General features: G+C 36.7%; 1 protein-coding gene across 10 annotated transcripts in view; it reads left to right on the forward strand.

The window, feature by feature from the left end:
• PTPRK (protein tyrosine phosphatase receptor type K) overlaps positions 1-12,889 on the forward strand; it is a 582,916-nt gene that overhangs the window by 329,005 nt on the left and 241,022 nt on the right. The window lies entirely within an intron of this gene.

Below are 12,889 nucleotides of genomic sequence, written 5' to 3' on the forward strand. Positions count from 1 at the left end.
TTAGCCACTGAGTCAGTTCCCACCTCCCTTGAAAATATATTTTAATACTTGTAGTAGCTTTATTTTTCTTTTAACATAGTTTATTGTGCCTATCACTTGTACTTACAGGTATAGATACATTGCTATTTTTTTGAAAAATTATGTAGAAAAATAGATTGTTTTATCAATTCTGGTAACACCAAATAATTAATGCTAAGCTTACATCCTTCAAGGTTCTACTGTCTTGGTGTTGAAAGAGTGCTGAAAATGAACTATGGGGACAGATCTTGTCTCTCATTGGCACTTTCAAAGTTGACAGCCTGTTCCGTGCATACAAAAGATGGTAATTTTAAAGGAAATTTTGAGGGCAGTGATACGAATAGTGTTTAATAAGAGCTGGCATAGTATTGCCTGTTGTCAAAGATGACCTAAGGGTATGAATGTAGTGTATCTTCTCCTAAACTAAAAGTGACAGATCATGTTTGAGGATTTGGGGTTGCTGTTTGTTACAAGAGAAAATTTCTGCAAAATGCTCTTGTAGTGAGGAGTATTGATCTCTGTGTCCTCGTCAACGTAGGAAGGGGGAAAAAAAGAAACACACAACCTCTGTTGGAATAGGATTTAATTTATTATGACTTAAGCATTGCCAGCACATTATTTTGAGTAATGATAGCATCTTCCACTTGTGGAAGCCAATGTTTATTGACAAAGAACTTTTTATAGAGATGAGATGAAGAACAGATGTTTCTCTTCAGTGTTTCTCCAAAATCAAAGTGTGAAAAATGTGAAGTATAGGTTGAAGTGGTGTTTATAAACTTCAGAGTATAAGCAACAACTTTGTGATTAAAGTACTGTTATATATTCATTTTTCCTGATTTTTGCTTTCTGCTGTTCTTTCCCATTGTGCTTTACCAATACAGTTTTTCTTACTGATTCTAGTAATAGTTAAAGTTTTCTGATTGTTAAGACTTACATTTAATTTAAATTTCCAAATGCAAAGTAGGTTTTTATGCCTATTATTTTAGCGTGTGATTCTTTATTTTTTTTAACATAAAAAAATGCAGTGTTTTGCAGGCTTTTGTTGCTGACTTTATTTTTTTAAAAAAATTATGAGCAATTATTAACTTTTATCAAATTAACTATTCACTCAATATTTTCAAACTTAAATATCCATACATTTTATATTCATGCATATTATAATGGATACCATTGATCTCTTGTTCTAAAGTGGGATGAATGACAAATCACCATGTTTTAAATCACATAAACTTTTACAAATAAACTTATAAGGTCAATGCATATAAGTATCTATAAGCATTCATATTTTGTTCTCTGCACGGATAATTTTTAGATCTTAAATTTTTGTAACAAAGCATAGAAAGCTCTACTGCTTCAATGTTACCTGTAAGGATTTGGAGACTGAGAACCAGACAAATTAATTAGGAAAACATGATCAGCTTTTCTTAAAATACATGTCCACAACACAGGGCTCCCTTATAGTTTTATTTAGCTCTTTTTGTGCTTGGTTTTAGAGAAATTCTCTCATAGTTATAACCCCTTTCTTTTATGATATATAGGGATAATAGGAATAGAGTTTTTTAATATTTCATTTATGTTTTTATATATATTTTTTCCCTTTTGAACTTAACGGGAGAAAATGTTGTTTTTCTTCAGTGTTACAAAGTTTTAAGTCAGATTTGATGTTTTATTTATTTTTTGCTGGGGGAAGGGGTCTACTGACGCAAGCCGCTGGGCTTACTCCTAGCCCTGTGCTCATAGATGTATTTTGCAGGGCCTTGGGAGACCATTTGGGATGCAGAGTGTGGAACCTGCGTTGGCTGTGAACAAGGCAAATGCTCTATTTGTTCTTCTGCCTCTCTAGCTCTCAGTTTTAGTTTTGGTGTCAGAAAACATTTTATTGCATTTAAAAATGATCAACAAATGGGCAATACCTTTGCACTTGCTTAAGAAGGAATTTTATCCACATGACGATTTACTTATTAATTGCCATTGATTTTTTTTTTCCCCTCTTTACCTGCATGTGGAGGATGGAACTGTCATTCTCATGTCACCATGTCATCCCTTTACCTTTGACTCTTGGCTTTTCTCCTGTGCCTCCTTGCCCATCTTCAAGGCAAAATTATATTTCTATTGTCACTAATCTGAAAAAGCCATAAGCTGTTGTTTTGCAGGCTCATTGTTGTGTCTCTGTACCCAACATCATGAACAGCACTCTAGATTTATTAACTTATTCTTGTCAAAGAATGAAAGTGATTTGTTGTAAAGATTACTTATGAAGGCCTGGATTTGATGTGCAAAGCAGAGGTTGACATTGTTGCTGCCTCTGGAGTTCTGGAAAGAAGGAAAATTTTTACTTTATCCACTGATTAAATGGGTTAGATTTGGACAGTTGAATGAAAATAAGGGTTTTTTTTTAAAGAAGAGGGCATGGCATAAGAAAACATTCATTTCTATGGTTTAGAAACATGTTAACTCAGTGGAGAACTATTAAAAAAAAATCTGAAAGTATATTTAAAGGTCTGTTTCTGAAGAAACTTGAATGTTAGACTAATGAGGTAAATTTATTGTTGTAATATTGAGGTTCTTTAGGCATAGTAGGTTTGTTTTGGGACTGTAAGTTTTGTGGACTCCTCACAAAAATTAGAGTGAGGCATCCCAGAATGGAAATATGGTGAAAAGCGATGAACAGGGTAATAGATTATGGTGGAAATATTATTAGGAGCCTTAAAATTATTAGCAATGAAGTAATGAGTATGGGAAGACAGATTTGCAATATAGTACTATGAAAAACATTTGGATGACGTACACAACATAAGAGCATTGATAATAATTTCAATTATAAACTTATAGTTACTCATACTAATCTTTAGGCATGTGGTAAAGCTTTGACTAATTATAAGTAAGTATGGATTTAGGTATTACCAAGGAAGCAGTAAGAATTTAGTGGACATAAATTATTTTGTATTTTGTATTTCATAGAATTACCAAATAGTACTTCTATTATATGTTTTGCCAGTTACATTTATTTGTTAAATTTTTAAGAGAACAGTGATATGGTTAAACATATTCTTTTTTCAGTGCAGTGTTTAGAGTTATATTTGTGTATCAGTTTACTAATTTATTAAGATGTTTCATGGACACAACCTGTTTTCCTAAGACTTTTGGCCAACAGCAAATCTTTTCGTCAAAGAATGTCATTCTTGGCAGTGGTTGGTTTAGAAATGTTTACTTAAGAGTAGATAAAGAGTTCCCACTTGTCATAATTTTCCTATGATTAAAAAAAACAAAACTTTATCATATTTGACATTTTCTTGTGCTATGCGAGATTGCTAGAAAGTATTTACCGTGACTGGAGTGGTTGATGCATGGAAACACTGAAAATCAGGGTGTTTGGGATTCATCATGGATGGTAGAAATGCAAGATGTCAGAGAAGCCATATATTAAAGCAGATTTGAATTGGAAAGTGAAACCCAATCTGCCACTGGAGCATTTTGATCATTTTGATTTATTAAACTTTTATAACCACATTCAGATGTAGTAGAATTAAAATCCTTTATTCTCAGGTAGTCTATAGAACACCATCCTCTAAGTAACTGGTTCCAATATTGAAAGTTCTTTTAGTAATAAGTGAAGAGGAATAATGTGTGAGCTATTTATTTATTGACAGATTTTTTAAAAACATGTTCTTACATCTGATTTTAAAATCTCTCTCTTCATTTTGTCAAAAAATAAACATTTTCCTTTTTTTAGTGTTCTAACTCTCTTTAAAGTTATTTGCTATCTTTCAAACATATTGAATTCTAATAATTTTCCTATTAAAATAGAGCATTTCTTTAAGTATAGCCTATCTTTGTGTATGCCTTTGCACTCAGAGGCATACATGTCTGTATGTATTTTCTGGCTTTTTTTGAGTTTCATGAATATTCAAAATAGAAATAGCTGAGAACGCAATCTTGAATCCAAACTTAAAACAAAATGATGCTTTTTCTTATTATTATTGGCAATGTATATCTTGTATTTTTTTAATCAGCACAACAAATATGAGTGCTCTTTTTTGAACAGTGGTTCCATAATAAAGAGAAATCAATTACTATTAGAGAGGTAGCATAGGTTAAAGGCATTAGAGTTCACATTTGGTTTGGTAGAGAGGGTATTTATCTGTGAATCAGGAGTGATATAAAAGATGGATGAGAAAGAGTTCAAGGAGCAGTCATGTGAGGGTCCACAGTCTCATTCCAACCTGTCTCTGAAGCAATGATGGATAGGTTGTTGGTGAGAAGTATTAATATGGGATTATGAAAGATGCATTTTCAGCATCTTGAACCATAGCACACCTACTACCTGCTAGAATTCTGGAGCATAATCATTCTGATTTGCAACCAAACATGTTTGTTGCATTTAGCAACCCAGATTTTTGGCAGCTGTGAAGGAAGCAAGCAGCATATCAAACACTCCTGCATATTGTAAATTTAATTACCTCATTTATGCATAGTACTTGTTGACAGGATCTTGTAAGCTATGCTAATATGGTAGGTAATTTGTTACCTCCAGAAATCACTTTCCATGTGCTGCAGATCATTATCATGAAACATGATAAATGATCTCCCCCATAAGGTATAAATGAAAATGAAATGGATAATTGGATTCTATGTCTAAATTTTATCTGGAACAGTCACAGCAATTATAATCGAATTTATCTCATAAAAATGTGTTTGACAATATCTGTGACCTTTCATCGTCTTGAACCTTTGCTGTTATCTGAAACTGTTCTTAAGTTGATTGCTAAAATGTGTAATATTTTTTTTTAAAGTTGCTCCAATGCTTTGTATTTACTCTTTATTTTCCTTACTCAATCCTTTATTTTTTAGTGCCCTATTTGTTTACATTCGTTTTTTGGCTAGTGATGCAGATTTTGTTGATACTGAAAATAAAGTGTTTTTCTGCTCTAAATTTTTTGACTGGGTGGTGTAGGGAGAATGCAAGATAACCTTGTCTTTGCTTTCATAAACATTTTTTATCATTAGGAGCACAAACCTTCTGGTGGGCCGTGGAACTGTGCCCTCACGATGAATAGTGTTCTTTGATCCTTAAAAAAGGGCAATCTGAAATCTCCAAATAAAAGTTGCTTATAGATATCATCAGTCTTCATGTTTCCTTTTTTTTTTTAACTTCTCTTCAAGTTCCTTTAAAATGACATTAAATAAATAAGACTTAATTTAGTCACTGATTTTATTAACATTTAAAAAGTTACCCTAGGTCAGTTAGTGTGTTTGTTATTGGAAATGGCTGTAGGCATGATATTTAGGATCTTATCACTTGACACAAAGGTGTATCTTTTTCTTTCTTTTTTTTTTTTTTGCTACCTTAGACGATAATTTTTTTTCTCTAGTTTCTTCCTGTGAGGGTCCAAGAATCCAATAATACTGTTTATGCGCCTTTTTTTTTATTTTCAACTAAAAAAAATCTCATACAAATTGAGTTCATAGAAGTATAAATTAATCTAAAAATATGATTTTGTGTTTTGTTTTGTGGCCATCAGTAGCATGGCTCAAAGTTTACTCCTGACTCTGTGCTCTGGAATCACTTTTGTGACTATATGTGTTACTGGGGATGGAACCTGGTTCAGCTTCATGTGAGTCACGTGTCCTACACATTGTAGTATTTCTCTTTTCTCTGGTCCCTACTTTTTTGGTACTTCACTATCCTCCAAGATTTTTTTTTTAATATTAATTTGGACAGGGGCCTTCCCAAGGTATTCTGGAGACCAGGGACCCATCTCAGTGATGCTCAGCAGTAAGGATAATAACTCACTGCAAGTGTCTGAGGATGCAGTACTACTTGTACTGTGCAGTGTTGTTCAGATCATGGCAGTGGGAACCATTAGTGCACAACTGTCCAGTGGGTTTCTCCGGGGTTCCACTTTGCACCATAACCCTGATTGTCTATCTAGCCCCCAGAATGTCTTTGAATTGTTTTTACTCTCTTCATACATTTTAGTGAAGGTAGCTTATCACCAACTTACAATTATATTATTGGTGGAAGACCATTCCTTAGGAATTTGATAAAATAATACAAAAGTTGAATACATATTGTCACTGTCACTGTCCTCCCATTGTTCATCAGTTTGCTCGAGTGGTCCTACTAACATCTCTATCATGAGACTTGTTACTGTGTTTCTCCTATCGAATACGCCACAGGTAGCTTTCCAGGCTTTGCCGTGCAGGCGAGATACTCTTGGTAGCTTGCCGGGCTCTCCGAGAGGGGTGGAGGAATCGAAACTGATTCGGCCGGACTGGCTGAATGCAAGCAAATGCCCTACCGCTGTGCTATTACTCCAGCCCAGTACAGAAATACATATTGTAATAAAAATTATTTTATAATATGATTACAATATGTGACATTGGCAAATATCGCCAGATCTGCCTGTTGTCTGTTGTCTACAAGCTGTCACTCGAGTCATCCTGAATAGGATTGGCAGACCATTAGATGAAGGACAACCATGCAAGCAAGCTGGATTCCGAAAAGGGTTCAGCACGATTGACCATATCCACATGGTGACCAAGCTCATTGAGGTTTTTCAGGAGTTCAAAATGCTGCTCTGTCTAACATTCATTGATCCAAAGAAGGCCTTTGATTCTGTTCAGACTAAAGCAGTCATTGAAGCCCAAGCCAAATAGGGCATTAGAACTCAATGTCTCAGGATCCTCCGGGATTCACCACCAGGATCTCACCATTCTACAATGGTGAGAGGAAATGATCATCCATGTCAAGCGAGGGGTTCGGCAGGGTGATACCATTTCACCAAACCTCTTCAGTTCCGTCCTTGAGAATGTCATGTGATGACTGGAATAGGAAGGAATGGTAGTTAAGATAGACGGTCAGTAACTACACCACCTCTGCTTCGTGATGACATCGTTCTAATAACACCAAACATTAGCTAAGCAGCACAAATGTTGGCCGACTTCGACTATGAGTGTGGAAAGATTGAACTGCAGCAAAAACTCACAAAGACAATGTTCTTGAAAAATTGACTAGTTCCTGTCATTCCATTTGCTCTCAACGGAACGAACATTTCTGAATGCAACAGTTATGTGTACCTAGGACAAGAACTCAACATGACGAATGACCTGGCACCTGAACTGCACAAGAGAAAGAGAGCAGTGTGGAATGCCTTCAAGAGTGTCTAAAAAGTAGCTAAGAGGATGAAGAACCTCCAACTCTGGCCATATCTCTTCGAATCCACTGTTCTTCCGGCAAAAACATATGTCTCAGCGACCTGGGCCCCAAAAAAACAGTATGAGAAAGCTCTTCACGTCACCCAAAGAAGAATCGAAAAAGCTATGCTTGGAGTATCATGCTTAACTAAAGTGAGAGAAGGTTCCGGAGTTCAGACCTTCATTGATGATCAAGAATCAGAGACTCTGTCTCGTTTTCCAAGGTGTCAAAAATCAGATGGACTGGACACGTCATGCAATTTGAACAAGACCGCTGAACCAGAGCTGTTTCCTACAGGATTCCACGGGATGTCAAAAGAATGCGTGGCTGCTCACTCACAATGGTCAGTCTTCTTCGTCAAAACCCTGAATGATCAGTTTGAGGCTCTTCATGTTCCTGTAGTGAGCAGACACCATTGGGCTACACTAGGAAACAACAGGGACAAATGGAGACATTACTGGTGCCTGCTCAAGCAAATCTATGAGTGACGAGGTATCAAGTGATAAAGCGATGTTTACAATACTCTTGGGCTGGAGCGATAGCACTGCGGTAGGGCGTTTGCCTTGCATGCAGCCAACATGGCCGACCCGAGTTCGATTCCTCCGCCCCTCTCGGAGAGCCCGGTAAGCTACCGAGAGTATTCGATATGCCAGACACAGTAACAACAAAGTCTCCAATGGAGACGTTACTGGGCCCGCTCGAGCAAATCGACGATCAACGGGAGGGCCTTTACTTACTTTACTTACAATACTCTTGATGCTGGATTTGTTTTTTCACTTCCATTCCCCTATGCTCTTTACTCCCATGACTGACTTATTTTATAATGAGAAATTTATGCCTACTGACAGTCATTACTACTTCCCTCCAAAACGCTCCGTGTTTTCTATCTTGGGAATCACCTATCTTTTGTACATATTTATAACTTTAGGAGTTGCTTTGCTTCATTATTTTTTTTGGTTTTGATTCTACATAGAACTGAGACTGTTTGTCTTTGTTCACACAGCTCCCGGAGGATCCTGATGACTTTTTTCACTTAGCTATGTTACAACAAATATAGCAAGTATTTCATTTCTTTTTTATGGCTAAATTGCATTGAATTATAGACACACTACTTCGTTTATAGCTAAATTGCACTTATACACACACACAAACACACAATCCCTAGACTTCTTCATTTATCCATCCACAGGTGGGCATAGGCTATTTTTGTCCATTGTCTGTGGTAAACAGTGTAGCAACTTGGGAATGTATATCTCTTTCCAAGTGAGTGTTTTTGTTTACTTTAAATATATATCCAGAAATGGAGGAATAGAACCAATTGATAGTACTCTTATTATAAATTCGACCATGTGAATGCTGTTTTCCATAGTAACCACTCCACTTTACCTTTCCAGCCATATTAAAGGGTTTGCACATATGTTTAAGGGACTTACCTTGCTTGTGATTGACTCTATTTTGATCGCTGGTGCATTTTTGGTTTTCTGAGTATAGCTGTGAACTGTCTTTAAAACCACTTGGAACTGGCTAAATAGCATTCTACTCCATATTAAGAAAAACAAAACGAAACGAAACAAAACATATCATTGGGTTTCATTGGTGGAAATACATATAACAAAGTTCTGTGATTGATTCCCAAACTAATGTTCTTTACTTGGTCAAATGTCATATTCTTAAGTTAAAATTTGAACATAGATATGTATATTTAAAATATAAATTGTAGTGCAGAAACCTTGCTGCAATTTTTTGATTCTAGAACCGCATCAAATCTGTAGTCTTTATGGTAAAATTTTAATGAAGAACCCTTATTTTGCACTTAGAGCCATAGGTACAGGTAAGGATAATCCTCATGGTTTGCAGATTCGGTGTTTGCGAGATTATTCATTAGCTAATGTTGATTTTTCGTCCTGAAATTGATATTTGCCACACTTTAATAGGTATTTGCAGACATGCATAGAATGGTAGAAGCTTCCTGAGTCCATTTTGTACTTGCAGCTGAGGTCAATTAAGAGAATGCTTTTTATTTATTTACTTAGCCTTCTTATTGCTCAGCTATATTCTTCAATTGCACCTCTAACAGAAAATTTTCTGCTTGTTTTTTTTTTGTGTGTGTGTGTTTTTTTAGAGTTTTTTTATTTTTTTGGTTGATTTTGCTTTTTAACAAATGTTAAAGTGTTCTTCATTCCATTTGTGTAGGCAGTATGGCCTGTGCTTTATGGCTTTATGGAGAAATACACCTAAGAAAAACTTTATTGAAGCTGAAGTCAGGGTGGCTGTTGTAAATTAAGCATTAATAGATTAAGAATATATATTAAATAAGATTTTCCAGTAGGAGCCCACATGAATATTAGGTGTATGTATTGTTTATATGATGGAAATATTCTGACCCAGACATTCTCAGGAACCCAACCCTGTAGTCACTTTTAGGAGTAGTACTTCAGAGTTTAGTATCTGTCTGCTTTCGAGAGGGTGACTTTTAGATACATATTGATGTTCTCATTCTTCTTTTGTGTATGGAGGAACAAGAAATGCAAATAGACACATCTGACAGTGACAAACCTTACCTTTGGGTTACAAAACTGACATTACCAAGCAGTAATGAGATGCGGGCGAGGAGAGAGCTTGACTAGAAGAGACATGGACAGTGATGGTATATCTTGGACATCTTTTTGATGGTGCAGTAACTGTATTCAGAACTGTATTAACACTATTATAATTATGCCACATAAATTGCATTAACGTTGTTTAAGAGTAACATATAAATGTAAGTTTTCTGAAAAAGAATTGCTATCAGGTACAATAGGGTGTTCTTACAATCAGATTTTATGTGTATTATTTTGTAAAACTTTGAACCAATAAAGTGTGCTATTTTCCTATTTTCCCTGGAGTACCAAAATGTTAATCTATTGGTAGAGATTCATATTAAGGTAAGTAACAGAGGTTCTGTTTATAAAAATGTTTGTATTTGTGAGTATTTTGTTTTTTCTAGCAAATTTTCAGCTAATTGGACTAAAGTGGCAAAAAAATGGAAAATGTAGAACTCATAAGAAGGATATATGAATGATCCAACTCTATAACTATTTCCCATCTTTATTTTTAAAACCCATCACATTTATCAAGATAGTAAAAGGAGTAGCTTAGAAGAGTGGCTTATCCCTTTAATTGAATAATTGTATTGCTTATGGTCCTGACATTCTTTAATTACTGGTGTAGAGAACTTACTTGCAGTGCATTGATAAGTTATAAGGCAAGGATTTCCTTCTCATAGTCTTTGTTTTAGATGATACAGTTAACTTTGATATTTCAAATATCCTGAATTCCTCAGTACAGTGTGGAACTAGGATTAGTGAATAGGAATTGAAATTAAGTCTTTGTTAATGGAGTTGTCACATTAGAATAAAATGCTTTTCCCCAAGTAATCAATTAATCTACAGTTAAATGCTCGTGACAAGTGCCACTATTTTGTTATTTTTTTAGAGAGGCCAATAATTATTCATGTCTGCCTATTATTTCTATCTAAATATAAGACTAGGCCCACATTTACCTTTATTCTCTTATACTTACCATACCTTTTTTTCTTACTAGTTTTTTTTATTCCTGTACACAGATATTTTGGGGCTTAATGAAATGCTAAGAAAATTGGAAAATTAAAATGTTCATTAAGAAACTCTTGTAATTATTGTAACTCTTTTAATAGATTATTTTATAGCATTATCTTTTTTTTTTTATTTTGAAACTACTTCTGTAGACTCTAGAGTTACTTTAACTTCCTGTTTGTTTATTTATTTACTTTTCCCCACTTCAGGGACTCAAATAAAAGTATACAGAAATTGTACTGTCATCCTTTGCCTTCTACTATAGTCTCTTGACACTTCCACATAGTAGTTGTTGGAGAACAGTAAATATGGAATCACAGATCACATCTGCTGAACTCACTTTTCAGTTTTCTGTATTGAAATTCTGTATTGAAATTTTGTCGGCCGACAAAATCTCAAGGCCGACCTAGGCTGCCACAACGAAGGAAGACAAAAATGATCGTCTGTATTTTCAATGCACGTACGCCAGCATCAGATGCATCCATCGAGGACCTGATGGTACAAGCCCGAATGATCAAGTACGACATCATTGGTCTGACAGAGACAAGAAGGCACGAATCTCACCATGCCGTTTTCGACACTGGAGAAGAATTGTTCCTCGGAACATGCGATAAAAGAGGTGTTGGAGGCGTCGATGTCCTTGTCAACACAAACTTGGCCAAGAGCATTGATTCATTCGAATGCCTAACAACCCGAATCGGACGTTTACATTTGAATAGATGTGGCTCACTGCCTGCAGTTTCTATCTTCGTTGTCTACGCACCAACATCTCATTATGAGGAAAGAGAAATCGAGAAGTTCTACATGGAGCTAGAGAAGTTCTATAAAGAAGACCACACCTTCTACAAGATCATTGTGGGTGATTTTAATGCCAAGATAGGACCGAGAAGATCAGCTGAAGAACTTCACATCGGGACCCATGGCCTAGAATGGAACGAACAGGGTGAGAGACTGTCTGAGTTTATCATGTCAACCAAGACCATCCATGGTAACTCACAGTTCCAGAAGGCAGAATCTAAACGTTGGACATGGGAGTCTCCTGGTGGACGATTCCACAATGAAATAGACCACATCATATTCAATTGACGGTTTTGCCTGACTGATGTCGCTGTTGTCCCAAAATTTCGAACGGGATCGGACCACAGTCTCCTTCGTGCAAAATTCTACTTCACAGAGCGGGGAGAAAGGGCTGCAAAGTTCAAAAAGAGAACTCCCAGAATGACCACCAACTGGGAACTCTTTGGTACTATTGCGGCAACATGGGAAGATGCCATTGTTGACAACATTGACGAGGAATACAATCGACTGGTTCAGCACCTCCATGAATGTGCGAGGAACGCCAAGAGAGAGATAGCCACAAAAAATCGCCTATCTTCGAAAACTCGTGAGCTAATTCGCCAGCGTGGTTTGGCGCATGCCTCAGGCAACCGCAAGCTAACGTCCGAGCTTGCAAAGCAGTGCAGAGATGCGATCAAGAAAGACCTCAAAGAGAGAAGAGCAGAAGTACTGGTAGATGCGGCAGAAGCCGGGAAAAGTATTCGTAACGCCCACCTGTCCTTCACCAACTATAAGACCAAGATGACTGCCCTCCGACGTCCTGATGGATCCATCACATCCTCCAGAACGGCAATGGAGAAGATTATCCATGACTTCTACTCAAATCTCTTCGATAGCCATGTCCACTTGCCGACATACCAAATTCCACAGGATGGGTATGTCGTTCCTAACGTTCTCCCTTCCGAAATCCGACACGCCATTTCGTTGGTAAAGAAGCAAACAGCACCCGGCCCAGACAAGGTCAGACCTGAACACCTGAAGAACCTGCCGTCAGTACTCATCAATACACTGGCTCGGCTCTTCACTCGCTACCTGTCTGAATGCAAGGTTCCATCCCAATGGAAAACCAGCAGGACCGTACTACTGTTCAAGAAGGGAGACATCCATGACATTGGCAACTATCGCCAGATCTGCCTATTGTCTGTCATCTACAAGCTGTTCACTCGAGTCATCCTGAATAGGATTGGCAGAACACTAGATGAAGGACAACCATGCGAGCAAGCAGGGTTCCGCAAAGGATTCA

This window comes from Sorex fumeus, unplaced genomic scaffold (genome assembly GCF_029834395.1).
Source record: "Sorex fumeus unplaced genomic scaffold, SorFum_2.1 ptg000061l, whole genome shotgun sequence".
Lineage (NCBI taxonomy): Eukaryota > Metazoa > Chordata > Mammalia > Eulipotyphla > Soricidae > Sorex > Sorex fumeus.